We start from the raw sequence: 23,094 nt of genomic DNA, 5'->3' as shown, positions 1-23,094 counted from the left end.
AAAAATTTGTACTTACTATTATTTAGTGTAGGTAAAACTCAAAATAACTTCTACTTACAAATGCTTAGTATTGGTAAAATTTAAAAAAACTTATACCTACGATTACTTGGTGTTGGTAAAATCCTATAAAACTTGTAACTACAGTCCATTGGTGTAGATAAAATTTAAAAAGTTTCTACCTACAAACAAAAGTGTAAGTAAAATACAATAAAACAAATACATATTAAAATAATTATTTTAAGAAAGTTAATCAGAAACTCAATAATATACAATATTTTCACTATTTTTCTCAAATTAAAATAATTATTTTATCATATTAAAATAATTATTAATATACTAAAGAAAGACTAATAGAACTACACTTCAAATTATTTATGTATGTTCTTTGACATAATCCATTTAAGACTAAAAATAAAAGGAAAGTTACATGACATTGATAAAAAATAATTTGTCTAGTGCCACCTATTTCACCTTTTTGAATGGCAACCCAAACCGATCAATAAAAATAAAAGGAAGTTACATGACATTGATTCATAAAGAGAAGGAAAGATAAGGTAAGAATAAAAATTTTCATTTCATCCTTATCCCCTCGTGTCTAGAAAAAATAAAAAATCTATTGAGGCACTAAGAAGATCCATCCCTCAAATTTTCACAGCCAAGTTCCCAGCCTCATGTTCCATCGCCTTCACTTCACATTTTCAACACACACAGTATATTCCCAATCTCCTTCTTCTTCAACAACACACATATCCATTCTTTCATTCTCTCTCATGGCTTCTTCTTCCATTTCCGCACCAATGCTCACCTTCCCGACGCTAGAAGCTTGCCGTTCCGTTCCCCGCACAATGGACGCCCTTGCTTTTCTCGTTCCCATCGTAACCCCCCTATCGCTGCCTCGCCTCTTCCTCCTCCGACGACCGCAGTGCCGGCGCCAAACGCAGCGGCTAAGACTCCGTGCTGCACCAGTTCTCCGAGGTCGCCAACCGAGTCGATTCCTACTGGAAGTCCCTTGGGAACGCCGCTGCTGACGATCGCGTCCGTGTCGGCGGTGGCGACAAGGATTGGGATTAGGATCGCTGGCGCCAACATTTCGAGGAAATCGATGAGCAAGAGCGCCTCCTTTCGATTTTCAAATTACACGGATTTCAATTTGCGTCTTCTCAAGTGCTTTTACCAAAGTTTTTGTGTAAGTCATTATTCTGAATCGATGTCATTGCGTTTCTTTATTTGTTGAAAAAAGAATTCAATTTATTAGTGTTTCTGAGGAGTTTTCATATGTGGAAACAACGACAATGTTCAAAGCATACAGTTGGAGTATTTCGAAACTCTTGCATGTTATAATTATGTTGGAGAAGGAAAGTTACCTAATGATCCTAAAGACCTTCCATCAGCTGAAGAGGTTGATCTCCTATCACCTATATATAATTTCATTGATAATTACCTAAGAGTATATTTCATTATTTCTGTCATGTTTGTGATATCAGGCATTATCTGATCCTTACTTCACTGGCTTGGCGAACATGACTGTGAACCATCCACTCAACCCATTTCAAAACTTGAGTTTGAATTTGAGAGAAGGAAATTGACCAAAGATGATGTAAGAGAGTTGATTTATGGCAGCATTCAGAACCTATTTTAAAAAAATTTAAATTGATTATGGCAAAAAGTGATTTTGGCATGCTAAGAAGTAAGTAACTATGTTCAATGTTTAATGTTAATAATGTTTAACTTGGTGATCGAAAGGTAATTTAGGACGTGTTTAAGCTTTAGAAAAAGTGCTTTCGTGGAATAGCTTTGCATTTTTCTGTTAAAATCTTTTTTTTTTTAATTGATTCAGGTAGAGCATTTTCTGGGAATTAAGAGGAAAGCTGAACCATCAAGCTCGGATACCCCAAAAAAGCCTAAATCATAATTCCTTGGTCTACTAATTGTAAGCATTTTAAGCTAATATCCCTACAAGCTTAGAATTTTAGCCCAATAGTGTTCATCTATTTTGTTGCCGACTGTAGATAATTTGCAGCAGAATGCAGGAAAATTGGATTTCCTGGGAAGATGTATTTCAGTGGTTATATTTTTTCCGACCATTCAATGCGGTCCAGAATGCGGGATTCCTTTTGTACAATAAGAGTTGTTTTTCAATATATTACATAAAATTTGGAATCTTCATTAACTTGCTAATCCTAGAACTTATTTAGCATGTTCTTCAATATGCATGAGTTTATCGGGTATTTCTGTATTTCATGTTGCAATTTTTTTATAGTGTTTTGACTTAGTGCAATATATTTTGATTTAAAGAGATAAAGGAGTTGGTAACTAAACTGTAAAAGTAGAGATGCAGGATCGTGTTCAGGAGAAATAATCCCTGCATCATGACTAGTGTACCATGTGAGATTATAAACAGAATGACAAATGGTTAAACATGGTGACTGGTGAGACATTATTTGTAGATCAACATTTGCGGAGTTATAATAATTGTATTGTTGATGTTTTACTTTGTCAATAATATTAACATTGATTTCTAATTGGCCAAGCTTCTTGGGTAGCAACTTTTTATGGTTAAAATATCTATCGCTTGCATGATATTCTTGATTTATTTTATGTTCACTAAGACAAAAATGGATTGCGCTCTTAGAATGAGTTTATGGATTAATCAATCTCAAAAAAACTGGCTTCTAGGATTGGCTTAGTTTTATAAGGATTATATTAACTTTATTTCTAGTTGAGATCTTAATATACTACCTCCTTTCTTATGTATAAGATTATTTTTACTCAATTGTTTGTCCTTTTTTTTTATAAGATTCTTTTCTAAAAGTCTGATGCATTAATTATTTTTATCTTATAATATCCTTAATTAATTGAGAATTTGATTGAGAGAAATGCTTCAACAGCTGAAGAGTTGATTCAGTTACCAAATGGAAAAATCTCTTTTGGTGAGTCCTTGAGCTCTAGTTATAGTTTCTAAATTTTTAGCTTGAGCTTTTTTATTATGTTCATAACCAATTGAATCTGATGATGATTTTGAAACAAAGATTGTAGAAGAAGCAAACTTATCATCCAGATCTTTTTCTGGAAGAGTTAGTGATGATAAAGCTAACAGAAGTGGAAGGAAGGGTATGGTTCTTCCTTTTCAACCTCTATCTCTCACATTTGATGAGATCAAATATTCTTTAGACATGCCACATGTACTTTACACATTTTTTTTTAAAAAATGTAATCTTTCTATTTGTATGGTATTGATTATATTTAAAATATATTTGAGTGTTTATTTGATTGTAGGAAATGAAAAAGCAAGGAGTTTTTGAGGAACGTCGAGAACTTTTGAAGGGTGTTAGTGGTGTCTTTAGGCCAAGAGTACTAACAGCTCTGATGGGTGTAAGTGGTGCCGGTAAGACTACATTAATGGATGTTACTTTTAAAGTTGGCAGGGGAGCAAATATATGCTGGTCCATTAGGCCACCACTGTTCTGATCTGATTCTGTACTATGAGGCGAATTTAGTGTAAACAAGATTAACACATATAACATATGATGCTTCTGTAGCATTGGGAACTTAGCATATTCACTATAGTGCATGATTGATGTAGGCTATTCAAGGAGTTCCTAAGATCAAAGAAGGTTATAATCCTGCAACCTGGATGTTGGAAGTTACATCAGCAGGCATAGAAGCATCTCTTAAGGTCAACTTCACCAATGTGTACAGAAACTCATAACTATACCGGTTAGACTCCTTACTTAATCCAACAAATATTGGTAATCAGATGTTATTTTGTTTCTTTTTTTCTTTAGATATTTCAAACCAAAAGCTATTGAGTTCATTTTGTTTACTTTTTTTTCCTTTTCAGTTTTCACTTTTAATTTACAAAACTGCCACCTTGCTGTTTTCAAATATGTATGTTTGTGTGAGTCTGTGCATGCCAAGTTGCCTTTTTGCAATTGGAATTATTGGTGGCGAAAATAGAGAAGAATGAAATGAGTGAATCTTGGGGTGTTGCTCACATTATTTGTTGAACTAATAAATATCTTCTAATAATAAAGAGCGAAACATTCATTGATATTGGGGAAAATATACTTAAAGAAATCATTCATTTAATTATACATATTTTTTTCAATTTAAATTGGTTTAATTTTTTGTCGAACTAAATTTAAGCTAAATTAAAACTAGTGTCAAACTAAACTATGTTTTATGACTAGACACTTTTAAAATAATTATTTAGAGATGTTGTCAAACTTGTATCCTTCTTTGGAAATTTGGGATTATTTGAATGTTAGGATTTTCAAGTAATTAACATGCATGTATTCAAATCTCATATTTTCTATGTTAACTAATAAATGTTTGAATTGTAAATTAAGATTTAAAAGTAAAACCTTCAATGAGAGCTAAACATCAAAGTAATAAACATTTGTCTAAAATATAGTATACAGTTTGAATCAATACGAAAGGTAGAATTCTAAAATATGCGTCGTCGTTTTAAAACAACTGAAACTTTGATAGGAGACTAGTGGGCCGGGCTGGCTACAATCCGCTTGTGTGTTTTTTTAGTTGGACGAAAGAAAAACAAAACCAAACATCAGAAATTACAATCAGCTTGTATTGCAATCTTGTTCTGTTTGTTAATTTGGTGTCTAATTTTTATATTTAATTAGTTTTGTTGCTCTAATGATTTTTTTCTCTAATAAACTAGTGGAGAGACAAGCACATGTCTGTCCACATTTTTATTTTTTATTATATATTAAAAATTTATATTTACAAAAAGATGTGAAAATGAGGAAGATATGACAGACTAAATAGAAAAATGATAGAACGAAATTAAAATAGTTTATATGAGTTAATAAATAAGTAAATATTTGTAATAATCAATATAAAGAATACTAGCAGGCATAAATTAAGAAAATAAAAATAATTTATTTCGTATTCTAGCCTAATCCGTTACAATGTGGACCAATTAAAATACGGATAACTTGTAACAAATCTTAAACGGCATGAGCTGACCCGTTTACCAATTATATTCACACCTTATGCTTATTAGGTAGTTACAATTAAATGATTTTATGTTCTTGTTCTCTTTCCCTAAAAAAATGTTATTGTTATCTTTATTCCACTCAAATTTTCTAGCAAATATGGCTGCAGGAGCCTACATGTTGCAGTGCCATTTTATTTGAAAATTGTCAAATAATATAATGCCAAATGAAACACGATTCAATGTATATATGTCTGTCATTCCAATTTTGGGAAGAAAATCCATTGTTATTAATCAATTATATTATCGTGTATGGACACAATGTACAGAACAAAAAAATTGTCGGAGCAAGTGCGGTTTTTTCACTGATGATGGAAAAGAACTATTTCATTCTTTTATGATATTTACTTGCTGAGTAGAGCTAATTACTATTTCTTTCTTTATGTTTGTTTTTTCTCTCTCCTGGTATTGGTATTTTTTTTAGGCACCTATGTTAGTGTTGTGAAGCATCTATAATTGCTATCTTCAATGTCTCCTATTTTAGTCACATTCTTTTCCATCTCAAATCTGAAATCTTTTTTATTAAAATATTCAAGTTCAGTTTCAATTTGTTTATATAATTAGCAAATACTTTTTTAAAACAAAAACTTATCAACTTTACATTTTTCATAATCTAAATATTTTAACTTCACTAAAATATTAGGCACTTAAGTCCAACCTATTATGCTCTATTGATGCTAGTCTATTGGCAGACATATATATTAGTTGATATATATGCTGGTCTATTGGCTGATATATATGTTGGCTGGAACCAAAGTAAAAGTAAGTTGTAGAGATTATAGTGTTACAGTTGATTACAAATCAAGTCTGATTCCTTTTGAGAGGTTTTTGACAACTTGACATGTAATTTTTATCCCGAATGTAAATATCCACAAAACAGAATTTTTATATTTATGTAGAACTATTTTTCATAAAAATCTTGTAAAATGCTAAATGATATTGCATAATAAATGGTAAAAAAAAATTCTAAATTGGCATGTTTAACTATATTGAGTTGCCCAAAGATATATATATTTTACCAGGGCAATTTAGTTTGTTAAAGAAGGGATAATACATGACATTCTGGTTTGAATTTTACAATGTTGAGTCTTTAAATGACTGCTTGTATGAGGCTAAAAGAATTATGTATGACATTGTTTTGAATTAACTATGGCAAACTTAATTCAATATTTTCTCCTGTTTGGTACATTACATCATATGCACTAACATCTTGAATTTTCTTGTTCTGTTGCTTGTGTAGACAACTATTTATTTTGATTATGTCATTCTCCCTAGCAGTTGAGGCACTTCATGCATTCATACAAGATGAATCAGAGTACAAGTAAGTTTGTACACACAATAACTGTTGTCTGTCAGTATGTTATTACTTACAAATTACAATTAAGTATTTTACATATCCAGCAACAAAGAGATAGACAATGATTTTTATAGTAAGAATTGAAATTTATGTCTAATTTTTGTGGATGAGCTGAGTTCCATTTGATGCTTGCAAAGGTGATTGCTATTGGTGTCTTTAGTAATATGGTGCTATCCAATTGGCAAACCTCATGAGTAGTAGAAGCAACAGTCAAGAGGGAAAGAACCATGGCATATGCCTTCTCTCATCAGGTAGGTTAATCTTAATCATGAGTAGTAGTCACATTACCATGTTTCACCTTGGTTCTAATTAAAATCATATGAATATCTTATGAAAAATAGTGGAGGGCCTGCTCTAGCCAAGGCCTAGGTAATTATGAACTACTTGGCAAAGCTAGTTGGAGTTGGAGCTAGAAGGATCGTTGGGTTGCTGCACTGCCCACATTCAATTATGTATGTTCTAAGCTCTCTCTAAGATCTAAACATTTACCTACAATTGAAGATGATAGATACATATTAAAGACTTTTACCTACAGTTAGGAGATGTAAGTAGAAGTTAATGACTTTTACCTACACACTATACATAGTAGGTAAAACCTATAGTGACAAACAATTAGTCGTCATTATACACCCCCTCAAAGTTGACGGAAGAAACGTCCGTAGGATAAAGTTTATCATACATTTACCTACAGATTTTTTATTTATAGTGACAATTTTTGTCTATAGGTATAGGTCATTTTTCTTGTAGTGTAAGTACTTAATGTCAATGTGCTTACTTCAACTTCTACTTTTGTTATTCTTAGCCATAAAGACAGCAGGTAAGTTATCACAAAAAATTCTCAAAGGCCTTGAAATAGTATCAACTATCTTCAGCCCAGAAATGATACTCTTAAGTCATACACCATGTGATGTAGCCTCAAAACAAGAGATAAACTCAGCTTTCATGGTAGAAGTAGCAATCAAAGTTTGCTTAATACTCCTTCATGAAATAACTCCACCAGCCATTATGAAAATGTACCCATATGTTGATTTGCAAGAATCAACACATCCAGCAAAGTTTGAGTTTGAATAACCAATCACATCCAGATTGTCCGTCTGTCTATACATAAGCATGTAATCTTTGGTCCCTTGCAGGTATCTCATCACTTTCTTTGTAGCTCTTCAGTGGTCAATACCTGGATTACTCTTATATCTTCCTAACATTCCAACTGCAAAAGCATTGTCAAGCCTTATGCATACTTGAACATACATGAGGCTTTCTAACAACTGAAGCATAAGGAATGTTTTTCATCTATTCCCTCTCATAGTCATTCTTTGCGCATTGGATCAAATTAACCCTATTACCCTTCATAATGGGAGTGACATTTGGTGAACAATATTTCATCCGAAATCTCTCTAAAATTTTGTTAATATAGGTTTCCTGTGATAGACCTAAAATACCTCAAGTTTTATCTCTATGAATCTTAATGTCAATGACATAAGAGGCATCACACATATCCTTCATGTCAAAATTCTAAGAGAGAAATTGTTTCACCTCATGTAGCAAACCTCGATCATTGGTTGCAAGTAAAATATCATCTACATTTAAAACAAGAAAACATATTTTACTCCTATTGACATTGTGGTATATACATTGATCCATAGGGATTTCATCAAAATCAAATGAAGAAATTATCCCATGAAACTTAAGGTACCACTGATAGGACGCTTGTTTTAAACCATGTATAGATTTCTTATGCTTACAAACCAAATGCTCACCATTGCTTGAGGAAAAGCCTTCAGGTTGTTTCATATAAATCTCCTCCTCTGAATCACCATTAAGAAAGACTATTTTCACATCCATTTCTTGCAACTCAAGGTCAAAATGAGCAACTAATGCCAAGATAATACGAAGAGAATCTTTCTTAGATACAGAAGAAAAAGTCTCTATGTAATCAATTCCTTCTTTTTGAGTAAATCCCTTAACAATGAGTCTTGCCTTGTATCTCTCAATGTTGCCTAGCAAATCCCTTTTGGTCTTAAAGACCCATTTACAGCCAATGACCTTTGCCCTATTAGGCAACTCTACAAGGTTCCAAACTTTGTTACTCTGCATGGAATTCATCTCATCTTTCATGGCATCATACCATAAATTTGACTCTTTACAACTCATGGCTTGTTCAAAAGTTTTAGGATCATTTTCAGCTCCAATATTATATTCATATTCTTGCAAATATACAATATAATCACTAGGAATAATTGGTTTTCTTACTTTAGTAGATTTCCTTATTGTTGCATCAATATTTTCTTGTGGATCATGTTGTTCAGCTGGTTGTTCATCATTTTCAGGAATTTGATTATCAACTTGATCTACTAGATTATCAACAACAGGTTGTGGAATGCTAGTCATTTGTTGTTCATTATCCCTTTGAACATGAAGGATATGAATTACAACTAATCTTTCACTTAATGTGGAAAGTTGAGACTCTATATGATCACTTTTAGAACCTAAGTCCCTCAATTGATCACTCCAACTGATCAAGTCATTTTCAAGAAACTTGACATTTATTGATTCCTCCTATTAATATGATATGGACAGTAAAACCTATAACCTTTAGGCCTTTCAGCATAGCCAATGAAATAGCCACTAATAGTCCTCGAGTCAAGTTTCTTCTCTTGTGAGTTATATATTCTCACCTCAGACGAACAACCCCAAATGCACATATGTGTCAAACTCAGTTTCCAACCTTTAAACAACTCAAAAGGTGTCTTTGGGATAGCCATGGCTGGAACACAGTTTAATATATACATTATCGTCTTTAGTGCTTCAGCCCACAAGGATTTAGGAAGATTGAAGTTGTTAAGCATACTTCATACCATGTCCAATAATGTTTGGTTCCTTCTTTCTGCAACACCATTTGGAGAACCAGACATAGTGTATTAGGCAATAATCTCATGTTCTTGAAGAAACTTTGTAAAGGGACCAGGTGTTTGTCCATTCTCAGTATATCTTTCATAATATTCTCCACCTCAATCTGATCTCATTATTTTTATTTGCTTGCCACATTAGTTCTCAACTTCAGCCTTAAAGACTTTGAAGGCATTCAATGCTTCATTTTTGTTATGAAGCAAATAAACATTCATATATTGTGAATAATCATCTATAAATGTGATAAAATATTTCTGACAATAAACATTCATATATTGTGACTAATCATCTATAAATGTGATAAAATATTTCTGACAATGTGCATCCATACCTAGACAACAAATATCAGTATGAATTATTTCTAATATGCTTGAACTCCTATTAGCACATTTCTTAGACATGTTGGTCGGCTTACCCTTAATGTAGTCCACACAAGTCTTAAAGTCAGCAAAATCTAAAGTATTAAGTACCTCGTCTTTCACTAACCTTTTAATCATCTTAATGGAGATATGTCTTAATCGTTGGTGTCATAACATAGAGGAATTCTCATTAATATTACACATTTTAATACCAGTTTAAATATGCATTGAACTATAAGTGGCATCATTTTGTAAACCAAGAAGATAAAGACCATCAAACAAGATATCATTTCCAACACATTCATAATTATAAAATAACTCAAACGATGTGTCTTTAAAATTAAAGGAATATCTAAAAGGTATGAGTCTAGAAACATAAATCAAGTTTCGAGAAAAACATGGCACATAAAAAGTCCTTTCTAATTTCAAAATAAAGTCACTACTTAAAGTTAAAATGCTAGTTCCAGTAGCCTCCACAGGTGATCCTAGCTTATTGCCTGATAAAATGCTTTGCTCATTTCCCACTAGTTTCCTTAGGTTTTGAATACCCTATAAAGAATTTGCAATATGGATTGTAGATCCAGAATTAATCCACCAGGTGTTAATATTAACACTAGCCATATTAGATTCATAATATACTAATGAGATTAATTTACCTTTCTTCTCAAGCCATTTCTGGAATCTAGGGCAATTCTTCTTCAAGTGTCCATTCTTCTCACAGAAGAAACACTTTGTCACCTTAATATCAGCTTGAGGTGGTATTTTACCATTCCCCGTCTGATTAGCTTGAGACTTAGTTGTTTTGTTCTTCCCACAAGCAGTTGTCAATAATACACTCTCACTCATCTCCATTTCAAGCCTTTCTTCTTCATAAACACACATGGTCATTAGTTCATTGATAGAACATTTGTCCTTATGTGTGTTGTAGGAAATCTTAAATGGTCTATATTCTAATGGAAGGGTGTTCAGAATGAAGTGCACCAGGAAGGGCTCAGACATATCAACCTCCAACTTCTTAAGTTGAGCTGAAATGTCTCGCATTTGCATTATGTACTCACGCACACCTTTCACACTGATGAGCCGAAGAGAGGAGAACTTCATGATCAAGATTTTTGCTAAAGCCTTATTTGAAGTGATGAACTGGTCATCAATAGCCTTAAGCAAGTCTAGGACCTTTTCATGTTGGTCAACAAAACCACATATCATAGCCGAGATTTTGGTCTTAATGAACATCACGCTGAGCCGGTTGGATCGCTCTCACCGCTCATAGTGCAACAGCAGCTGAACTACTTTCATTAGTGATTGTAAGTGGTTCATCTTTCCCTATTCTTCTTGTTGGTCGACAAGTGTACCGATTCGCACAAGTAGTATAAAACAATAAGATCGAGTATCATATCCACATGGAATTTATTTCACCTAGACCATGTATATTCAACATGTAAACACTTATAAGGATTGAAATAAAACAAATGTTGAGTTCTGCACTATAAAATCTATTTGAACAAAAACAGAATATTTAAAGCTATAACAAAAATGACAACTATCAAGTTAAAAGCGTTGGGGAGTGTCCTACTGAATTTCTCTTGCTGTATAAAACGTGTTTTTCTCTATTTAACGTTATCCTAGTGTTTTTACACTGAGAAATTACTCAAACCATGATTCCTCACATGAATGAGCCTAACTTTCTTTAGTCTTTGTTCTTGATTTCTCAACAAACTTGTTCTAAAAAAGTTGCACTAAGCCTACAGTGTAAAATAGACTAGATCACTTCACTCCATTCCTAGACATATAAATTTCTAGCTTGCTCTATCAAGTTCTAAGGTTTTAAAGCATTTTCCAATACTAGAAAGCCTAACTACACATTCAAATGGGTGATCAAGCCACAAGCATGTAAAATAAGCATAGATAGAAGCAATGAACACAGAGAAATAACATTAAACAGATAGTAAGAGTATTACATCAAGAGATTCAGTAGTAACTCCCCAACAAAGAGGCTTAGCCTTTCATTATAAGTAAAGCTTCACAAAACAAGAAGAAAACTATTTTTGGTGAGAGAAAAATGGAAGAAAATGGTGGAGAATGTCTTCTCTAGCCTCTCAACCCTAAATCTCTCTATTTTTCACAAAGCTAAGCTCTTTTTGCTGCTCTCAACTTGTTCTCTATAGTATCTCCTTGGCTCTCCCTTGAAATTCCGTCAACTTTAGTGTTTTAAAGGCTCTTGGACTCTTCAACTTCTGAAGACTTGCTTAGCGAGCATGTCTCGCTAAGCGAGAGTAAGTGAAAATCCGCTAAGCGAGCATGGGTGCGCTAAGCACGAGAAGAGACGACGTCCTCGCTGGGCATGTTGGCCGTGCAGATCTCTAACTTGTCCTCTTCTAGGGTTTCCCATCCACTAAGCGAGCTGGATGCCTCGCTAAGCGGATGCATCTCGCTTAGCCAATTTGCCTTGCTAAGCGAGTCATCAGCAGCTTTTACCTTCTCTTCTTTGGCCTAAAACGGAGTTGGATTCAACATTAGGTCACAAAAATGGAGTTTCTACTCTATAAAATCACACAATAAGGGAAATATGTACAATTTCTACAAAAAGAACAATAAATTGGAGGCACATTGGTATTTTCTTGCAAAATTTCAATACCAAACTAATGAATAGCAACTAACACCTATAGTATAGTCTATGTCTATCCACCCTAATTGTAGAAGAATTCTCTCCTTCCATATATCAAAAGTAGTGTGTTGATTATGCATTAAAAGGTAAAGTCAGTTTAGTGTCACTATTCAACCCCTCTTCTAGTGATTAGTTGATCCACTTTAGCCTCAAATGTTACTAACTTTTGATCAAGTTCATCTTTTAATAATGCTTGTAATCATACAAAAATTTTGGTCATATTTGTTGAATCCACATCCTTATTTTTAATGATAACAAAGCATTAGTCATGCAAAATATAAGGATGATGGAGATAGATATCTAGACTAACTTGTTTGCTAGTGTTTTAGTAAACAAATAAAGACAAGTTTAGTATGTTGATGTGTTTAGAATGAAATTTCATAATGGAAACAAACTACAAGAAATCTTCAAAAGATAAACTGAAGCATGTTTTGATGACCAAAGCTTTTCTTTAAAGGTATCAAGGTTGGGAACTACAAAGAACTCTCAGAAAGCTTCAAACCAAGGAATTAATGGAAGACTAAGATATATATTAGAATGAAGCAACATCAGAAACACGTATTAAAATGACTTCCTGCATTAGTCTAAACTTACTTTTGATTGAGTTCAAGAAATATCTTATCTACATCAAATCTCAAAGCAAGCTAGATACTCATTACAATGAAACTAGGGAGAATCAAGCTATATATATGATACACTTTCTGAGGTATCATATGAAGTATTGAATTTGCAACTATTGATGAAGTTATTAAGTTCCTCTCAAATTTCCACATGAGTAACATTCTGAGGATTCATTAGAATCTGAAGATTTCTCAATACAAGGATGCAAGATAAGTGTTATCCTTTAAAAGTATAAACATCTCCAAACCAAAATTTTGGAATAAAGGATAAAATATCACAACTGTAAACAACAAGCACTAAAGGACTAATCCCAAAGGAACTTGTGATGACTTGAGAAGAGGAATGAAGTTGAACCAACTACCAAGACACATCATTAATCCTCATTCAAGAGAAGTTGCTACAAGATCAAAGATCTCAACTCAACAAAGCTATTAGAAAGTATTTCTAATATATGCTTCACTAAACTGTACTTCAGAATGAAAAGTTTAGAATGACTTTTAATTTCTAACAAAGAATGTTACAACTAGCAATATTTGAACTTCTGCAACAAACCGATAGTGTGGTCCCTACAACCAATTGGTAGTTTGTTGAAAGCCTTATTAAGAAGGTTGAAGTTGTCATTCGAAGCAATAAACTCTATTAAAGCAAGACTAAAAACATCAAGCCTTCTTTTTGTGAGAAAATATGCTTCTACCTCTCTAATGAGAGTGAACCACTTCCATCTTAAGCTTATATTGTAAATCTATTAGAAGTGAGAACTATATTCCTGAGTGGAAACCTCCTAGTATAGGAAAAATCTGTGTCTGTGCAATATCTTCACAGAAAACCCCTTTGTTGTAAAATTGAGAAAAGTCTCTAATCCAAGGTCAAGTGTTGGTGTTTTAGTGAGGGAGCAACTATGTATATCTTAAGTTAGTGGAACTATCACTGATTAATGTTTGAGTTGTTGTTCTAGGACATAAGTGAAGTTCTGGGTTGTTGACATCTTGAGTTAAAGTGTTGTGGTGCTGTGTGCCAGTGTAACTAGAGTTGTGATAGTGGAATCTCACTAGTTTTAGTCAGGATTGAACATAGCCTTGTGATTTGGGTGAACTAGTATAAATTCACTACATTATCTTCTTCTTCCTTCACACTCACTTTTATTCTCTAATTTGTTACTAAATATTGTCTTTATAAGTTAAGCAAAATAAATGTTTGAAAGTATCTTACAAGGAAGATTTCAAAGAAAGACTTGTCTTTAATGAAAAGGTTTCAAGTTTCATTTTGAACTAACCTTTTTCTAGAAATTGATAAAGTTTCCTTCTGACCTCAAAAAGTTTCTTTATTATGAACAATCTCTTTTTGAGTAAAGAAACATTTTTAAAAGTAATAAAAAATTATTTAAGACATGATTCAACCCTCTTCTTGTGTCATTTTATTTACTTCAATTAGCATCAAAGCTTAACTCTTAGGTTGAGCACACCTAGAAGAAGTGATGGTTGTACAAGCTCAAACAGTGCTCATACTTGAAGGTTCTTCAACAAATAGACCTCTAGGATTTGATGGAAAAGATTACTACTACCAGAAAGACAAAATGAAGTTGTTTTTGGAATCACAAGATGTAGATTTGTTGGACACCATAGAAATTGGTCCATACAAGCCCATGGAAAAAACTCAAGCATGAGTAGAGATAGAGAAGCCCAAAGAAGAATGGACTTCAGAAGATAAAGCAAGAGTCCTTCTAAACTCTAGAACAAGGTTCATTTTAACATGTGCACTTAGCATATCTAAGTATGAAAAGGTTACAGAATGTTTGACAATAAAGGATATCTGAAACACTCTGAAGACAACACATGAGGGAACAGATTAGGCAAACGATTACAAGGTTAATATATGAACTCACAAGTTTGAGATGTTAAGGACATAAGAACAAGAATCCATTGAAGACATGTTCAATGATTCACTGCCATAGTGAATGAACTAAATGCTCTTGGAGAAAGATACACAACACACCAAAAGATCAAAAAAATCTTAAGAAGCCTACCAAAGATTTGGAGACCAAAGTCCACAATAATACAAGAAGCCAAAGATTTGAAGAATTTGGCTATGGATAAACTAATAGGCTCACTAAAGGTTCATGAGCAATAACTTATGGAGGAGCTACAATTTCCTAAAGGAAAAGTTGTTGCACTAAGGGGGTGTTTGGTACGGGAGAAGTTTTTTCATGTCCAAGAATCATGATTCTTGAGAATCATGAATCTTGGGAATGAATAAAATTTGTTTGGTTAACCATTGAGAATCTTTAGATAAGTTTTCTAGGAATCAAAGAGATACACATATTGTTACAAATTATTTTAATTATTAACCATATTATATAATTTAATAAAGAATAACATGATGATTTTATTGTAGAAAAAGAAAAATTAAACTAGAGAAAGTATGATTCCCACCTTCCCCCATGGGAAAGTTTATGTGGGAAACTAATTAAAAAACATTCCTGGGAAACATCCTTTCCGAGGAATGTTGTTTTTTTAAAATACATACCAAACATGGGCAATTAAGTTTCCCAACCTATGATTCTTGGGAATCATAAACTTCTCTCCTACCAAAGACCCTCTAAAGGTTTCTCAGAAAACCAAAGCAAGTCAACTATTAAAGGCGCTTAGTTCAATAGCAGAATCATAGGAAAGTGATAATGAAGGTTTTGAAGAAGATGGAGATGAGCTAGCCTTCCTTACAAAGAGAGTACAAAGACTACTCAGAAAAAGAAAAGGACAAAAAGATTATCATTTAGAAAAGATCTTCAATAATGAGAAAGTTCAAAATCACATATTATATGCTATAAATGCAAAAACTTGGTCACATTAAACCAGATTGTCCCTTTCTAAAGAAAAGCTTAAAGAAAGGAGATCAAAAGAAAAAAGCAATGATAACCATCTGGGATGATTTAGAATCTTCATCCTCGAAAAAAAAAAAAGAACAAGTAGCAAATATTTGTCTAATGGCATATTCAGAAAATGAACATGTATCTAACTCTGAAAGTACAATGGTCTTTTCAAATTACAAAGAATTAGAACAAGCTTTTGATAATCTACTTAATGGTTCACACTCTTTAACTCAAAAATGTATCTTTCTGAAAGAACAACTTTCTGATGCTCAGAAAGAAAATGAGAAACTTAGAATAAACAATTAAGCTTTGTTCAAAATAAATCATTGTTTAGAAGAATCTCATTTCAAGCTTTCTTAATAAATAAAGAAGGCAATATAGGATAAAAAATAAGTTATCTTTTTTTATCAAACTCAACTAGCAAATGGATACAAAGTTTTAAAAGAGAAAGTTGAGAAGTTGTCTAAAGACATTCCTAACTTTGTAAATGGAACCAAAAACCTTAATAGACTAATTGGAGACCAAAAAGGCTTACTTGATAAAACTAGTTTGGGATTAAATCAGAAGCAAAGGAAAGTATTTCAAAAGCCTATTAAAAATCAAGAGGCCAAAAGGAAATGCTCTAACTATAACAAATGGAGACATTTAACCACTTAATGTTACAAAAAGAGAAATGTTCCTTTCATAAAGATGACTAACAAAGAAGGACCCAAGAAGCTATGGGTACTTAAGATCATATTACTTTCTAATGTAGGAATGCCTCCTCCACAACAACAACAACAAAGAGTTGTGGTACTTGGATAATGGATGCTCCAGGCATATAACTAGAGACAAAAGAAAATTCCTCAACCTTGAGAAAAAGAAGGATGGAGGGTCTTTAACCTTTGGAGATAACAAAAAGGCCATCATCAAGGGAGTTGGCAAAATTCGTAAACCCAACTCAGCTCAGATTAAAAATGTCTATTATGTGAAATGGTTAAAACATAATCTTCTAAGCAAAAGTTAACTATGTGACAATGGATATGAAGTTAAGTTTGAAGCTACTGCTTGTCTGATTAAAGAAGCATCTACGGGAAAAGTCCTATTCTTTGGGATTAAAAAGAGACCTTTATAGCATTTTCTATCGAGACAATCACGTCTAGTAGCTTTTGAAAATGACAAATGGCTTTGGCATAGAAGGGTAGGACACCTCAACATGAAGACTCTATCTAAACTTTTCAAACATGACCTTGTGAGAGGATTACCCAAAATCAAATAAGAGAAAGACAGAGTCTATTAGGCATTTATAAAAGGAAAACAAACCAAATCCAACCACTAGAGTAAAAATGCAATAACCACTCAGAAAGTCCTAGAACTATTGCATATAGATCTTTTTGGCCTTACCAAAACCTTAAGTCTAGGTGGGAAGAGATATGAACTTGTGATAGTAGATAACTTTTCTAGATTTACATGGGTTTTATTCCTTTCTCATAAGGATGAGTCATTTAATGCATTTAGAAATTTATGTAAGAGGGTTCAGAATGAAAAAATATTTAAAAATTATCTCTATAAAAAGTGACCATAGGGGAGAATTTGAAAATGGTTTATTCAAACATTTCTTTGAAGAAAAAGGTATCTCCCACAATTTTTCTTGTCCAAGAACACTTCAACAACATGGTGTTGTGGAAAGGAAAAATAGAACCTTACAAGAGATGGTTAGAACACTACTAAGTGAGTTTGGCATACAAAATTATTTTTTGGGTAGAAGCTGTATGTACAGTATGTTACATTCTGAATAGAGTCTCCATTAGAAAGTGATGTGTAAAATAATGTTGCACAAGGGCAAGTGTACCCTATGTACTAGTATCATGGACTCAAAAGTCTAGATATCATACCCTAGAGACCAATTATGTTCCTAAATAATTCAAATTGCATAAATTAAATAACCTTTAAAAACATAAACATCTCTAGACAATAATTTTGGAATAAAGGATAAAATATCACTATTGCAAACAACAAGCACTAAAGGATTAATACTAAAGGAACTTGTGATGATTTGAGAAGAAGAATAAAGTTGAACCAACTACCAAGACACATCATTAATCCTCATTCAAGACAAATTGCTACAAAATCAAAGATTTCTACTTAACAAACCTATTAGAAAATCTTTTTGATATATGTTTCACTAAACTACACTTCAGAATGAAAAGTTTAGAATGACTTTTAAATTCAGATAGAGCATGTTACAGCTAGCAATATTTGAACTTCTATAATAAATTGATAGTGTGGTCCCTACAACCAACAAATAGTTTGTTGAAAGCCTTCTTAAGGAGGTCCAAGCTACCATTCGAAGTAAGCAACTCTATTGAAGCAAGAACTAAAAACATCAAGCCTTCTTTATGTGAGAAAATATGTTTCTACCTCTCTGTGAGAGTGACCCACTTGTTTATGCAGTATCTTTACAAAAAACCCATTTACTGTAAAATTGAGAATAGTCTCCAATCCAAGGCCAAGTGTTGGTGTTGTGGTGAGGGAGCAATTGTGTATATGTCAGTAAGAATGTCATTGATTAAGGTCTAAGTTGTTGTTTTGGGACTTGAGTGAAGTTCGGGGTTATTGACACCTTGAGTTAAGGTAGTGTAGTGTTGTGTGCTAGTGTAACTGGAGTCGTGATAGTGAAATCTCACTAGTTTGAGTGAGTAATGGACATAACCCTATTGTGATTTGGGGTTAACTAGAATAAATTTGTTGTGTTATTTTCTTCTTCCTTCATACTCACTTTTATTTTTTAATCAATGTTAAGCAAAGGAAATGTTTAAGAATATCTTACAAGGAAGATTTCAAAGAAAGACTTGTGTCTTTAATCAAAATATTTGAAGTTTCATTTTGAACTAACATTTTTTCAAAAAATGATAAAGTTTCCTTCTGAGAAGTGAGAATTGTATTCCTAAGTGGAAACCTCCTAGTATAGGAAGAATCTGTGTTTGTGCAATATATTCACATAAAACCACTTAGCTGTAAAATTGAGAAAAGTCTCCAATCTAGGGCCAAGTATTGGTGTTGGGGTGAGGGAACAACTGTGTATATCTTAAGTTAGTGGGAATGTCATTGATTAAGGTTTCAACTATTGTTCTAAGACTTGGGTGAAGTTCTAGGTTGTTGACACCTTGAGTTAAGGTGTTGTGGTGTTGTGTGCCAGTGCAATTGAAGTTATGATAGTGAAATCTGACTCGTTTGAGTGAGGATTGAACATAACCTTATTGTGATTTAGGGTGAACCAGTATAAATTTGTTGTGATATCTTCTTCCTTCACACTCACTTTTATTCTCTAATCAATTACTAAACATTATTTTTATAGGTTAACCAAAGGAACTGATTAAGAATATCTTGCAAGGAAGATTTCAAAGAAAGACTTGTGTCTTTAATAAAAAGATTTGAAGTTTTGTTCTGAGCTAACCTTTTTCCATAAATTGATAAAGTTTCTTTCTGGCCTCAGAAAGTCTCTTTATTCTTAACAATCTCTTTCTACATAAAGAAACATTCTTAAATGGAACCAAAAATTATTTAAGACACAATTCAACCCCTTCTTGTGTCTTTTTATTTTGTTCACTATTGCACTTTGATTTTTTGGAAGCATGTCCAATCTAATATGTTTTTTTATATTAAATTTTGTCTTGATAAAGTTGCTTCTGATGAGCAGACTTTGCTGTTGAATGTTTGTTTATTTCAAATTGATAGTTCCTAACTTGATCCATGTTCTTTGTGAATTGTTCCAATGTATATCATTAAGTCATGTTCTTATGATCATATTCTCAAAGCAAACCATTAGTAACTTAACTTCAGAAGACATACAATTTAATTCTTGTTAGATTGTTATCATTGAAACTTTATCTTATGACTTGACCTTTTTCTAAATCATATTACAATCATTCTTAAAATTTGGTTTATTGTTAATTGGTAGATAAAAAAATTCAAAATGATAGGTAATATTAAAAGGCTTAAATATGTTTTTAGTCCTGTAAGTTCATTTTTCAATTTTTATTTCCGGTAAGTTTACACTTTTTCAATTTTGGTCCCTATAAGAACAAACTTATGAGGACTATAAATGAAAAAATTATAATCTTATAGGGACCAAAATTGGAAAAACACAAACTTACAAAACTAAAAATGAGAAAAATATCTTACAAGAACAAAAATTGGAGAAACACCAATATATAATGACTAAAATTCGAAAAATGAACTTACAAGGACTAAAAATGAAAAAGAATGAACTTATAGGGACCAAAAATATATTTAAGTCATATTAAAATTTTGCTAATCATAAATTAAAATAGAAATTAACAAGGATTGGAGATTAAATGAAAAAGAATGAGAGGACTCTAAATAAAAAATGGAAAAGTGGGGTAAATAATGGGTGGCATGTAAAGACCAATTTCTATAACACCCCATTTTTTGTAAATAAATTAAAAAAGATTTTATTTAAAAATAAATAGAGTTTTAAAAAAATAATGATGTTGTTGTAATTAAATAAATAGGAAGAAGTAATTTTATCAATTAAAATAATGGTTTTAAGGTAAATAATATATATATATATATATATATATATATATATATATATATATATAAGTTCTTAGAAAATAAAAATAATGTTCCATTTGATAAGGAATAAAATTGAGTTTATTTTATAAAATAAATTAAATAATAGGTCGAGAGTACCCTAACTATAAATAGAGACATATTAGGTTATTTTTTACATTTATGATACGTCTCTACCTTCTTTCTTCCTCTCAAATCCGTTTTCCCTTCACCTATTCCAAAACTTTCTCTTTTTCCCACATACACTCAAACCCGTTCCATTAAAACTACAATCTCGAACTCATCAACCGTTAGATTATCGTGAAATTTGATACTAGGTTCAGAATGTATTTTCCCACATCTCTACTATTGGAATTTGTGAAATAATGTCTAAGGTGAGAGAAATATCTCTCGCGCGTAGCTTTTTTTTCCCGTATACACCCAAACCTATTCTAGTAAAACTACGATCCCAAAGTCGTTAATCATTGGATTATTGTGAAATTTGAACCCCATGTTTGGAACTCACTTCCACACATTTTCACTGTTGGGATTTGCGTAATAATGTGTGTGGAAAGAGAAATTTTCCTCGCACGGAGACAATGAAATGGAACCTTCAATCCCTTTTCCTTCTCTTTAATGCTTGGAAACCCTACCGAGCAACCAGAGGAAAAGCTTGAGGAATTTTAGGGAACCATTAGAGATGCCGCTATCACTGCCGGACTACATATGTGAGCCTACTTAGAGGTAAGGGATGAGTTTATCACATTTGAGATTAGAATGAACATGTGTAGGGATCCTTAGAGGGTTAAATTGGGATTTGTTTTGAGATGTTTATTGTATTGTAATTCTTCCTTTACAATTATAATTATGAGATTGTTGTGTTTGACAAACCAATTGATGTCCTGATACGAATTGGTTGATAAAATTGAGCGCGCTAGATGTTTCATGTTTTTTACCTATGATTTTGATTCCTTTAATTTTGATAGGACTATGTGAAATTTTTTGAGGGGTTTTACTCCCCATGTTGTGAGAATCATTTTTGAATAATTTGTTTGTGTCTTGGACAAGATTTACTAGATTAGTGTGATAAATTGTTATATTGGGATCATGAAATTGTGATTGAGATTGTGTGTAAGTGATAAATTGAATGTGTGATAAATTGTGAGATCACACGTGTATTGAGATGTTGTGTGCATTGAGTTGTGAGCCATGAACCGTACAATCACACGACTGCAAGACCCTTTAAGGGCAACGAGTTAATGCGCGACAAGTATTGTGATGGGATCCACTGTGGGAACTTGACGAGTTTAATCACTTTGAGGCGCGACGAGTTAAAATTATTTTGAGTACAATTGAAGAGTCGTGTGTTTTGTACAATTCATAGTTAGAGTCTGCATGCTAAAATGTTTTTTGGTTGGACCTGAATCAAGAGGGAGAGACCCTGACAGACTCTTTAGAGTATAGACCTTGGGGGTAAATATACTCAGTTTGAATGTTCCTTAAAGCCTATGCTAATCCCAAATGGTTGGAGCGTTCTCGTAAAACAGAGTGACCCTGTTTGGTCTCCCTATGATCTTACCTAGTGAGAGTGACTTGACTTACCAGTGTGTGGTTTGTCTTGTCATGTACTCCTAGGCGCCCGATGAGATTTTTCACTGACACGGTACCACATTGTATATAGGATTGAGTCTTAGTATATTTGTTGCATAATGTTTGTGTATTGATTGGTTGTGTGATATTGAGTTTTCATTCATGAGTACGTGAATGATGTGAAAATGTGTGAGACGTGTAGTGTTTAGATGTGATGTTACATGATAAGTGGTGGAATGACGTAAGTTGTGTTGAAGTAAGTTGTATTTCAAGATATGTATATCTATGTTGTATCGTTTCTCTCTATTAGTTAGGAATGTGATAACTCACTCCTTGTGTGTTGTTTGTGTATGGATCCTGTTATGATCTTGAACTTTGTGTTCGTGGGAGCAGATGGTTAGGTGGATGGCTATGGAGAACCTCATGTTAGAGGATGCTGGAACACAATGCTATAATAAGATGTGACATTGGGGCATGAGTTTCTGTATTATTTGCATGAAGTTCTGGGCATGTAGTTTTTTTTTATCATTTTGTTTTACATGCTTAGTCTTTAGTTCATTCTTTGGAGTTTTGGACGATCTTGTTTTGAGCCGAGATAATTTTATTATTTATTTGGACAAGTTCTATTATGATGTTAGAAAAATGAATGCGAGTCTTACACCCTTGTGAAATGTTTTTATTTAAATGTGTTTTAAAACTTTTAATTAATTTCACATTCCTATTCCTTTTATTATTAGTATATATATGTGTGGGGTGAAGGGTGTCACAATTTCAAAATGGGCGGTATTTGGTTTAAAAATTTTAAAATAGGTAGTTTTAACTTTTAGTTAAAAATGATTGTAATATGGAATAAGAAGAAAAAGAAATGAGAGAAAACATGAAGAAAAAAGTTGCAAAAGAAGGAAATAAAAAAGAATTTAATTTAATGTGTATCTGGTTTCAATTCTTAGGTTGACTAATTAGACATCTAAACACATTGTTAAACAAGAAAGATGAAAAGAAAAGAAGAAGAATTACAAATTTGAATCATTAGAAAGAAAGGAAAAATAATAAGAGAAAAGAAAAGAAAAAAATAACCGATGATAAACAGTATAACCAAAAGTAAGATAAGGAAAGTGTTTAGATGATATGACATTTCATTTTTAAAGATCATGAGAT

The 23,094-nt window shown here is 32.5% G+C and overlaps 1 long non-coding RNA gene across 1 annotated transcript; it reads left to right on the top strand.

Annotated features, from left to right (window-relative positions):
• Nucleotides 1-555: 555 nt before the first annotated feature.
• On the top strand, nt 556-22,751 carry LOC114384417. The gene is made up of 12 exons (XR_003660676.1): nt 556-1,186; nt 1,303-1,399; nt 1,485-1,597; nt 1,838-1,930; nt 2,889-2,930; nt 3,030-3,111; nt 3,277-3,385; nt 3,584-3,717; nt 6,258-6,338; nt 6,512-6,625; nt 6,716-6,826; nt 22,330-22,751. It is a non-coding gene; the product is annotated as an uncharacterized LOC114384417 (long non-coding RNA).
• The last annotated feature ends 343 nt before the right edge of the window (nt 22,752-23,094 follow it).

This window comes from Glycine soja, chromosome 14 (assembly GCF_004193775.1).
Source record: "Glycine soja cultivar W05 chromosome 14, ASM419377v2, whole genome shotgun sequence".
Classification (NCBI taxonomy): domain Eukaryota; kingdom Viridiplantae; phylum Streptophyta; class Magnoliopsida; order Fabales; family Fabaceae; genus Glycine; species Glycine soja.
This window is presented reverse-complemented; position numbering and strand designations above follow the sequence as displayed.